Consider the following 12,146-nt stretch of genomic DNA (forward strand, 5'->3'; position numbering starts at 1 on the left):
TCAATCGGTATAGTTTCACTTATGCAAGATGCATTAGTTCTGGAGACGTGCTGTATGGCACAGAACCTGTATTATGCACTTAAAAATTTCTTAAGAGGGTAATCTCATTTAATCCCACAAAAACCAAACCAAACCAAAGGGACATAAGGAAACTTTCAGAGGCGATGGCTGTGTCTATTCCCTTAATTTTGGTGATGGTTTTGCAGGTGTATATATGTGTTCAAACTCATCAAGTTGTATATATTACATATGCACAATTTTTACGTATATCAAATACACCTCAGTAAAGCTGTTTTTTAAAATAAGCATCAGCAGCTCATGGTACAGGTGGAGCCAGTTCTTTTCAGCACAGCTGTATGCTGTGGGCTTTGATTAAATTGGCCTGTTGGTTCAGAGGAAACTGGTGGAGCCAGTTTTGCTTTCTTTTCTTTATCGTGGCGGAGGGGGGCGCGGGGGACAAGGGCGCTGCTGGCGAGAGTACTGGAGCTCGGGGAGCAGAAGCTTAGGAAGAAAGGTGAGCCCTGCTCTCGCTCTTGGCCTTCGAGCCTGTGCTCTGGTTCTACATCCTGCTTCTGGAGACCTGCTGGAGGTAAGCGCGGCCCCGAGGGCCCTAAAAGTAGCTGGTGGCATAGGCTTGTGGAAACTCAGTTCCCAAATCCAGCTCCTCCCTGTACTTTCCGTCTCTCCCATCCTTTCTGGGTCAAGGAATCACCCTTGCCTCAAGGTGCACCCCGGCCACAGGCTCAAGAATTGCCAAACCCTTTTCTTCAGAGGGCTTTGAGCAGGAACAGAAAGTATCTCACATTTTAATAGTATCTCTCTGGTTGCTGGTCTGCGAGGGAGAAAAGGCAGAAGCAGTGACACCAGTCAGGAGGTAAAAAATGTTGGGGACTTAGACTGTGGCTTGAGCCGGGTGGGTGCCAGCAGTGTGAGATGTGGTTGGATTTTGGATGTATTTAAAGGATAGAGCCAGCAGCATTTGTTGATGGATTATACGTGCGGAGTGAAAGAAAAACGCTTTTCCTAAGCATAACACCCTCTAGGTCCGTGCATGTTGTCACAAATGGCAAAATTTCATTCTTTTTTATGGCTGAGTGATATTCTATTGAACATACACACCACATCTTTATCCATTCATCTACTGATGGGCACTAAGGTTGCTTCCATATCTTGGCTATTGTAAATAATGCTGCAACAAACATTGGGGTGTATGTATCTTTTCAAAATAGTGTTTTCATTTTCTTCGGATAAATACCCAGGAGTGGAATTAAAAACAACAAAACAAAACAAAACAAAAAAACCCCAAAACGAACAAACAGAAACAGGCTCAGAGATACAGAGAACAAACCGGTGATTGCCGGAGGGGAGGGGCTGGGGGAGAAGAGTGAAACAGGTGAAGGGGATTAAGAGGTTCAGACTACCGGTTATAAGATAAATAAGTCACAGGGATGTAATATACAGCACCGGGTATATAGTCAGTATTTTATAATAACTTGGTATGGTGTGTAATCCATAAAAATATTGAATCACTATGTTGTACCACCTGAAACTAATATAGTATTGTAAGCTGACTATACTTCATTTTTTAAAAAAAGGCTTCAAGATGTTGGGGCTGAGCAATTGGAATTGCAGAGATTAACAGAGGTTGGGATGAGTGGGGGAAGGTAAAGAGCTCAGGATACTATATATACATGTACACACACACACACACACGTGCATACATACATACACACCAACGCACATCCTGTCATGCTCCTCACTGCAACCTATAAGGTAGAGCTCATCATTCCTATTTTGCAGATGACAGGAAATGGGCTCAGAGAGGTTAAGTGATTTGCTGCTCAGGGGCACAGTGCAGAAAAGCCAGGACTCAAACCCAGCGTGTCTAACTCCAAAGCCCGTGCTTCCCAGCAGACATGAGCTGCCTCCTGAAACCTATATCCCCTTGCTGGGCCTGATTCTGTAAATGTGCCTAATGTGAGCCTGGGCCTCCCTGTCTGACTGGGGACGTTCAATGCTGACACTCAGTGCCCTGGTTTTGAGAATTGCCTGCAGTGAAAGCAGGACACAGGAAGTGCCAAGATGACCCACATTCTCAACTTGAGGATATTGTGATGTATTATATGAATGGATCCTTTTGAAGTAAGGTTTTAACACCTAGTTAAATAATAATTCATTCTCTGATATGAGACATTTTGACTGATAGACTCTAATGGGATAATATTATTACTAGTGAATTGGAACATTCCATTAAATATGACATTGCATTCTTTTCTGTCATCTCCAGCTTTCTCCTTCGGGGGAGGGGGTGGTGATGGGGAAACCTGAATTTCTATGGAAAGCAGAGGTTCCTGAGCCCCTTGCATGCGTTTTTGGGTGCCGTTAATAAGCCAGTCTTATTGGGAACAGGAGGAGAAACAGAATCTTGTTTCAGGATTTTCACTCACTTATTAAGACCTGATCCTCGGTAGGGAAGTAAGCACTCAAGGCTCTGGTTTCTGGGCTGGGTCAGACCTCTGTGGAAATTCTGGTTTAACTGCTTATTAGCCAGGGGGCCTGTTACAGATACAGCGACCCTTTAGAAAACCTTTCCTTTGCCATTTCTGCTTTGACCCATGAGTTATTTACAAGTGTGTTAATTTCCAAATATTTGTGGAATTCCTAAATTTCCTACTGTCTTTTATTGCTGATTTAATTTCATTGTGGTCAGAAAACATACTTCATATGATTTCAGTCCTTTCCTATTTATTGAGACTTGCTTTTTCATCCTGTTATTTTTATCCTGGAGAATGTTCTAAGTGTGCTTGAAAAGAATGTATATTCTGCTGTCACTGGGTGGAGTGTTCTATAATTGTCAGTTAGATCTAACTGGAAGGTGCTGTATATCCTTCCTGAGGTCCTGTCTGGTTGTTCTATTTCTCATTTCAATTCTGTCAGCTTTCTTCAGGTGTTTTGAATCTCTATTATTAGGTGCACATACAATTATAAGCGTTATATCTTCTTGATGTCATGACCGTTTTATTATTATGACATGTCCCTGTTTGTTTCTAGTATTATTTCTAGTCTTAAAGTCCATTTTGTCTGATATTAAAATAGCCACTCCAGCTCTCTTTTGGATACTGTTTGCATAGTGTATCTTTTTCCATCCTTTAACTTTCAATTAATTGTGTCTTTGAATCTGAAGTGTGTCTCTTATATGCAGCATATAGTTGGAGCTTGCTTTTTTATCCAATCTGACAATTTCTGTCTTTTTTTTTTTTTTTTTTTTTTTTTGTCGGTATGCGGGCCTCTCACTGTTGTGGCCTCTCCCGTTGCGGAGCACAGGCTCCGGATGTGCAGGCTCAGCGGCCATGGCTCATGGGCCCAGCCGCTCCGCGGCATGTGGGATCCTCCCGGACCGGGGCACGAACCCGTGTCCCCTGCATCGTCAGGCGGACTGTCAACCACTGCGCCACCAGGGAAGCCCCAGTTTCTGTCTTTTGATTGGAGTATTTAATGTAATTATTAATAAGATTGGATTGAAAATCATACACTTTACTATTTGTTTTCTGTATCTATTATACCTTGCTCATTTACTGACTTTTGTGTTAAACAAACATTGTTATTGTATTATTCTAATTCTTCTGATTTTTTTCTATTGATTTTAAACTCTGTTTCTTTGGATTATTTTCTCAGTGGTTGCTTTAGGACAGTGGTTCTCAACTAGGGGCGATGCCCCTGCCTCCAGCCATCTGGATAGGGTATATTTAGAGACCTTTTTATTGGTCCTAGCTGGGAGTAGGGGTGTGCTACTAGGAGGAGGCAGGGATGCTGCTGAACACCCTACAAGGCAAAGGGCAGCCCACCACAGCAGTTCCCGACACAAAGTATCAGTAGTGCCAAGGACCACAATACACAGCTTAATGTGTCACAGTCTACTCCAGATTAATACTGACTTGATTCTGGTAAAACGTAGAAACTTTGTTCCAATAAAGCTCCGTTTCCTCCCCCTCTTTTGTGCTTTTGCCACATATGTATGTTAGGAATCCAACAATACAGTGTTAGAATTTGTATGTATTTTTGTATTCCTTGAACAGTTTTGAGGTATAATTTATGTCCCATGAAGTTCACATGTTCAAAGTGTCAAATCAATGGTTTCTATTCCGCAGTCATATTTTATAAGAAATTAAGAGACCTGAGAAATCTTTATATTTATGTACTCTTTTTTTTTTTTTTTTTTTTTTTGCGGTACGAGGGCCTCTCACTGTTGTGGCCTCTCCCGTTGCGGAGCACAGGCTCCGGATGCGCCAGCTCAGCGGCCGTGGCTCACGGGCCCAGCCGCTCCGCGGCACGTGGGATCTTCCTGGACCGGGGCACGAACCCGTGTCCCCCGCATCAGCAGGAGGACTCTCAACCACTGCGCCACCAGGGAAGCCCCTATGTACTCTTTTTAATTTGCCCATATATTTAGCATTTTGGATGTACTTCATTTCTTCTTGTGAATTCAAGTTACCATCTGTGTCATTTCCTGTCCACCTGAAGGATTTCCTTTAGTATTTCTTAAAAGGTAGATCTGCTAGCAACAAATTCTCTCAGATTTTGTCTATTTGGAAACGTCTTTCGTCTTCATTTCTAAAGGATGGTTTTGCTGACTCTATAATTGTTGACTTTTTCTTTAGTTCTCTACGCCACTTCACTGCCTTTTGGACTCGTTTCTGATGATGAGTCATTAATTGTGCTGTGGATCCTCTGTACACAATGAGTGATTTTTCTCTTGCTGCTTTCAACCTTTTCTCTTTGTTTTGGCTTTTAGCAATTCTACTATGATGTATCTAGGTATGGATTCTTTGTGTTTGTGTTATTTGGGGTTTGTTGAGCTTTTCATGAAACTTGAAACATTTTTGGCTATTATTTCTTCAGTTTGTTATGTCTCTCTCTCCCCTCCTTCTAGGACTCTCATTACATGTAAGTTGGTTTGCTTGATGTTGTTCCACAGGTCTTAGAGGCTCCATTCATTTTTCTTCATTCTTTTATATTTTTCCCCCTTTGTTCATCAGATTGGATAATTTCTACTGAACTGTCTATCTTCAGGCTCACTGATTCTTCCTTCTGCCCTCTCAAATCCACTGTTGGGCCTATCCAGTTGATGAAATTTTTCATTTTGGTTGTTTTCAGCTCTAGAGTTTCCATTTGTTTTGTTTTAGTCTAGTTGATATTTTCTTTTGAGGTTCTCGATTTATTGAATTTTTGTCATATTTTCCTTTAGTTTTTTAAAAGGTTTCCTTTAATTATTTGGGCATATTTAAAATAGTTGCCTTAAGGAAACAGTCTTCAGTGTTTTCTGAAAGACTGTCTCCCAGGTTATAATCTTCAGGATGGCTCAAATAAAAATTTCCATTTCTTTCCTCAAAAACAAAAAAAACAAAACAAAACAAAACTCAGTTGCTTTGAAATCTTTTTCTGCTAAAATCAACATCTGGGCTCATTCAGAGTCTGTTTCAATAGAGCGTCTTCCTTTGTGCGGACCACACTTTCCTGTTTCTTTGTATGTCTCGTAGTTTTTTGTCAAAAGCTGAAGAGAATTCAATATAATATATTATATAGCACCTAGAGATTCTGATTTACTTTCCTGAGGGCTTCTTTTAGTTTGTTTCTTTGTTTTGTTCTGTTTTGGTTTGGTTTTAGTAACTTGCCTGAACTTAATCTGCAGAATCTGTCTTCCCCACAGTGTATAGCAGCTGATGTCTCTACTCAGTATTTTTATGCTTATTTTTAGCCTGACTTCCTAAGGGAACCCATGTGTCAACATAGCTTAGTAGTTAGCCATTGATTCGGGCAGAGGTTGTATTTAAGCACCTCGAGCCCATAACATTCTCACCCTTCCCTGATGGGTCTGTGTGTGGGGTGAGGAGGGCATTCCCAAGTCTGCTGTGGCTTTCACTTTTCCCTGGGCCCTCTCATGTCTCCCTGAACGTGTGTATAGTTTTCCAGTCAGCTGGAGACATGTGGAGAGCTTACTTAGGCCTTCTATCACCCTATCGCTTCCAGAGCCTTCCTATCGAACTGATCCACCACCCATCCCACCTGGGACCACAGCCCCAGGCAAGCCAAGCTGCAGGCTTTCTATGTTCCTTTTCTATTGGGCTTGCTGCTGTCCTGACAATGCTATTGAGCATGGACTTTTCACTCTCCATTCCAAATCAAGTTTGCCCCTACTTACTTGCAGCCAAGCTGGTTTTCAATTTTTGTCCTGCTCTAGTAAATCAGCTGCACCTACCAAGCTGGGTGGTGGGATGGAAGCTGTCCTGGCCAAGAAGGCTGCAGACTCCTATTGTTCTTACACAAAGTTCCAGCAAATTCGCTAGAAATAAACATCTCTCAATTTGTTATTTGCATTTCGTTGATCTACAGAGCCTTGAAATGGTTTGATTTTGATCATTTCTTCGATTTCTTCCTTGTGTTTGGTGAGAGAATATTTGCCTACCTCTTCATATTGTCATAGCTGGAAGTCTCATTTCTGCACATTTTAAAGATTTTAATACCTGTGATCAAACTTCTCTCAAAAAAGGCTTCACTTGCACCAGCTAGATTCAAATGCACAAGGAGACAGACTTGTACATTTTATATGTTGGTCCTAGTTATCCAGACCTTGCCTAACACTAAAGGGGGCTTCTTACCTGGTTTTAGTAATAAAACTCATGCTTTTTAATGGCAGAATTGTTATACATTTGGTGTTTTTCAAAGCATTCATGGAACATAAGTGGAAATCGGAAAGTGACCTGAACATTTTCAAATAATCATAAATAAATGAATATCCTTTGCTTCTTTCTTTGCTTCTCTTTCTTGGACTGTTGCCCTTCAGTTTCCATGGGAATATATGTTTGGGAAGAAATATAATCACATTGGCTTATGTTCTTATCTTAGAGAGATAGGGAAGTTTTGTAGAGGACTGAAGATCTTTTTTTTCTTTTTTAATAAATTTATTTATTTTTGCCTGCATTGGGTCTTCATCGCTGTGCGTGGGCTTTCTCTAGTTGCGGCGAGAGGGGGCCACTCTTCGTTGCGGAGCATGGGCTCTAGGCGCGCGGGCTTCAGTAGTTGTGGCTCACGGGCTCTAGAGCGCAGGCTCAGTAGTTGTGGTGCACGGGCTTAGTTGCTCCGCGGCATGTGGGTTCTTCCCGGACCAGGGCTCAAACCCATGTCCCCTGCATTGGCAGGCGGATTCTTAACCACGGCACCACCAGGCAAGTCACAGGACTGAAGATCTTGAAAAGGGGATATCTGGCCCTAGTAAGGTTTGGTGAAATGAATCCAGGTTTCTCAAGACAAACAGATTTTGGTAGTTTAATGATATTTTAAAGATAAGACATGCAAGACATGATCTTTTTTCTAAACCTCAAACAACATAGAAAACAATTATATCCTCAAAAGTATTTCTCCCAACTCTGTCAGGTTCCCAGTTCCCCAACCCAGTGGCAACCACTATCACCAATTGTTTGCATTTTCCTCAAGACATATTCTACGTAGATTCAAGAGTGTTTGTGTGTGTGTGTAAGAGGGAATGTGAGAATGAGTGACAGACTCCTTTTTACACAAAAAGTAACTTCTTTTTCACTCAATAATATATTTTGGAGATTATTCCACATCAGTACTAATGAGCTCTCTTATTTTATTTCTTAGGCTTGTTAATTTTGAATTCTGAAATAATTTCAGGCTTAAAGATAAAACTGTATAAGTAATACAAGAATTCCTGTATAACCTTTCTACAGCTTCCCCAAATGTTAACAACATCTCTAACCACGAGACAATTATCAAAACCAGGAAACTAGTACTGACATACTACTACTAGTAATCTCCTTACCTTATTCAGATGTCTCCGATTGTCTCACTAATGATCTTTTTCTGGTCCAGGATCAAATCCAGGACCCTGTATTTAGTTTTCATGTCTCCTTAATTTTCTCCTGTCTTGGAGAGTTTCTCAGTTTTGTTTTTGTTTTTTGGTTTTGTCTTTTATGACCTTGACACTTTTGAAGAGCACTGTCCAGTAATTTATAGAATGTCTCTCAATTGGGGTTTATAAGATGTTTCTTTATGGTTAAATTCAGGTTATGCATTTTTAACAGAACACCATGGAAGTGATGTGTGTCCTTCTCCTTGCAGCATATCAAAAGGCATACGATGCTAATATGTTGCATTACTAGGGATGTTAACTTTGAACAGTTAGTTAAGGATGTGTCTGCCGTATTTCTCCACTGTAAAGTTACTATTTTCCCCTTTGCAATTAATAAGTATCTTGGGAGAGCTTTGAGACTATGTAACACCCTGTTTCTATCATACATTTGCCCATGAATTTTGGTATCCATCAATGATCCTCACTTGCAATAATTATTACTGTGTTATTTGCCAGTTGGTGGTTTTCTATTTTAATCCTTCCTTGAATTTTTATTTAACTGGAATTCTGCTCTAAGGAGGAGCCTCCCCTTTTCCTACATATTAAAGTTCATTCAACTATTTATATCATCAGGACTTATAGATATTTTACTGAGGGCACTAATCCATCATCGTCATTACTTTTTTGCTCAAACTATATCAGATTCGGCCATTGGGAACTTCTTCAAGTAGCCTCCTGACTCTCATTCTTTGTTCTAATAATTCTGAATAATAATTAGAATAACTTTAACTTACCCTTGATTCTTCCTAAGGCAGTTTCACAATTATGTCATATGATCCTTGTCAGATGAGGCTTTTATTATTTCTGCAAATGATGGAATTCATCGCTTGCCCGACCAAGCCTCATCGAGGAGAGATCTGCACTCACCCGCTCCCAACCATGGTCCTGGGCCAGGGATGGATATTTTACTCAAAGAGCCAACTGAAAGACCAGCTAAGAGTTTGTAACTTATCCTTGCCCTGACAGATGTGAGATGATCAATCCAATGTCATCTCTTGGAGTGGACTTTGAGACAGAAGGGGTCATAGTCATTTGTTGGGCACTCAAAGTGGAAAGGAGAATGGGGGAATGCAGTGAGAAGCAGAAGCCATCCAAGAGACACACCCACACTGCCCCCAAGAGAGGCAGACAGCAAGTGTTCCCACAAAGCCCTGCCTGATGAATAAGAGTTTGTTTGTATAAGGGTTACAATTTAAGTATAAATTAGAACAATTTAAATCAGGGGACCTAATTACCGCTCCTTACCATAAAAAGAAATGAAATCGGTTAAAAGTTAAAAAGAAATTATTGTTTCCAGACCTATGTAGTATATGGAGCAGAAAGGAAAAATGGAATAATAACTTTACATATTATTATAAAACCTAAGAATAAAAAGGAAATAGCCCATTCACCACATACTGGATTTAATAAGAAAAGGCAAGAATAAAGCAAGTAATACTTTGATACACCCTGAGCTAAATTTTAAAATAATATACATGTGTTTTTTATAATAAAAGTTTTCTATTAAAAAAAAAACGCCCTGCCTGCTGTACCTCGCTTCTTGTGCTTGGCTTTTGAGTCATCTCTCTCTCTTCCCACACAGTATCTGCACAGACATATTTCACCTGGGTTGTCTTGAGTCAACTTTGATTTCTTGTACCCAGAAACCATGGACTAGGACAAACCCGATTTTAAAGTGGAAATCCAGGCCTTGAGGTGTGGAGCATCTTGTCCTTAATTCTGTAGCTGGTTGGCTAGAGAACTAGAAACTGAGTCCCTGGCTGCTGCTCTGTTCTCACTAAATCTCCAAGACCTCAAGGGAGGTATTTTAGAGGATACTTTAAAAGCTCTGATTGTGTTCCTCTAACCTAGAATGGAATGAGGAAACATGAAAGGGATGTTGGCCCATGCTCACCTGAGGAATTCTCCTTGACTAAAGCTCATCATAAATGTTCTTCTTTTCCAAAGGACAACCAAGGATAGTGTTGATTATCAAGGGTCAGAGAGAAAACGTTGGCTTTAAAGATTTGATAGGTCCAAAATAATTCTATACTGGTGATCTGGCCAGAGAAATATTTTGATTTTTATTATTTCCAAAGCCTGTCTCCCTAAATGGAATCAAAGTCGATGGAACTTGGTCTCCGCCAGCCAGCCCTGATGCTTGTGGGACAGGGGCAGGCTGCAGTAAGGTACATCTTAAATGTCCCATAGGATCCAATTCACCCTTCCCAACTTCCCCCATAGGATCAAGGAACATCATTACACAACAAAACAGACAGTAGCAAGTCATGGGCCCAAGGGTGTTCTGAACCTTTAACAATCATCACCAGCTCCATCCACACTAAGGAAACAGTTCAGACTATGAAAATCTCCTTGATCTTGGGCTGGAATGGGCCTAATAAATCAGACCTCCCTAAACCATACTGGCAGGTTTTGCCCAGGACCTATGTCCCCAGAGGCACTGTTATGTCCCCAGAGGCACTGTTATGTCCCCAGAGAGGTTAAGCAGTTTGTCCAAGGGACCCAACTAGTAAGTGGCGGTGCTGGGATTGGACCATCAAAGCCTTAAACGTGATTTTAACTGGTACCCTGTATTTATTGTATGGGAAGCAGCCAGGGTGCTACCAAATAAACATCCCTTCATTTGGGTAGCTGGCTGGTGATAGCACTTTCTTTTCAATCTTTTTCCTATACGTATTTCATAGTTTTTATAAATATTTGTGTACATACACATGTTGTAGCCTACTTATTCGCTTAACACCATATCATTAACATTTTCCCATATCAAAACTTTTCCTAAACACTCTTTCTAATGGCCATATCATAACATCCCCCTAGAGGATGCTCTCTCCTCTTTGATTCACATCCTTTCTCAATGACTCAGGATATTTCTCTGTTAGCACTTGGATAACTTTTTCCACTGTTTTATTGTGAAATATATAGAAAAGTTCAAATAACACCAATGTATAGTTTCACAAATAATCCAAGGTGAGCTCCCTTATGACTACTTACCAGACCAAGAAACAGACGAAAACCAGTCCCCAGAGCCCACTCTGTGCTTCTTCCCTCCTCCAGACTTTCAGCTAAAATATTTTAAAAGTTCAGTGTAATATGATGTTCATGATCTAATGACTTTACACCACATTAGAGGAGCAACCTTTGTCCAAAAGGGACAGATCCTTTTCTTGGGCTTTGCAAATAGCTCAGAGGCATCAGACTCTCCAGAATTTGTTTAAAATTGCACATCTCTAAAGAAAGAAAAAAGAAATTGCACATCTCTTGACAGTCATTTAAATACCACAGCTTTGCCCAAGTATTCTTTTGCTCAGAGTTACTGACTTTCAAGCCATTTCTAATGACCATTCCCAGATGCCTAGATCTGCTTGTCCTGCAATCTGATCTAGCATCTCTGTCCCTAAAAATAGCTTCCTTTTATGTTTTACCCTGGTTTTTCAGATCTCCCCAGTGGTCTTTCATCAGATCCTCTCCTCCTGTCTAATTACCTGTGTCCTGGAATCTCTGTCAAGCAACTCTCCCTTCTTCAGTAATGCAAACGTTAACCCACTTCAACGTCCACTAATTAGACCTTTTTTTCTGCCCCAGCCAGACAGGAATACTCTCAAAACCACATGGAAGGGATATAGGCATTTTTATCATGCTTCCCTACTCCCATATGTACCACCTACTTGGAGAAATGATGCTCTGGAGTTATACCATTGGGGGTTATTCCCTTCAGTCCTGAAAACCTTTTGATCTTTCAGTATTTTTTATTATGGGTTTAAAATTCCTGGGGGTGTAAACATCATCACAGCCAAAAATAAATAAATAAAATAAATAAATTAAAAAAAAAAGCTGACTGAGATCAACCATGGAACCCATGTAGCATAAACCAAAGATATGGGGAACAGAGTAAAAATAACAAGGTTTTTGAGATAGAAAATGAAAAAAAAATATGTGAACACTTTGGTGACACAACCTAAGATACCTCTTCCGGAGGTGTATTAACATTGGTCCCCTCTGGTACCCTGAGCCCACCCATTCTTTTGACTCTCCTTCAGTCAAGTGATTTTCAAGCCATGGTTGTTTGAGGTTTAATTCTCCTAGAGTCTATTCCTAGTAACTGATTATTTGGACACATTGTCCAAATTGGAGCCATTCTTATTTCTCCCTGGCAACTTTTCAGCTTCTTTTCCTTGATCTCACTCTGGCCCCAGCTCTTCTCTTCCACACTGCCTCT

Source organism: Delphinus delphis, chromosome 16, assembly GCF_949987515.2.
Source record: "Delphinus delphis chromosome 16, mDelDel1.2, whole genome shotgun sequence".
Classification (NCBI taxonomy): Eukaryota; Metazoa; Chordata; class Mammalia; order Artiodactyla; family Delphinidae; genus Delphinus; species Delphinus delphis.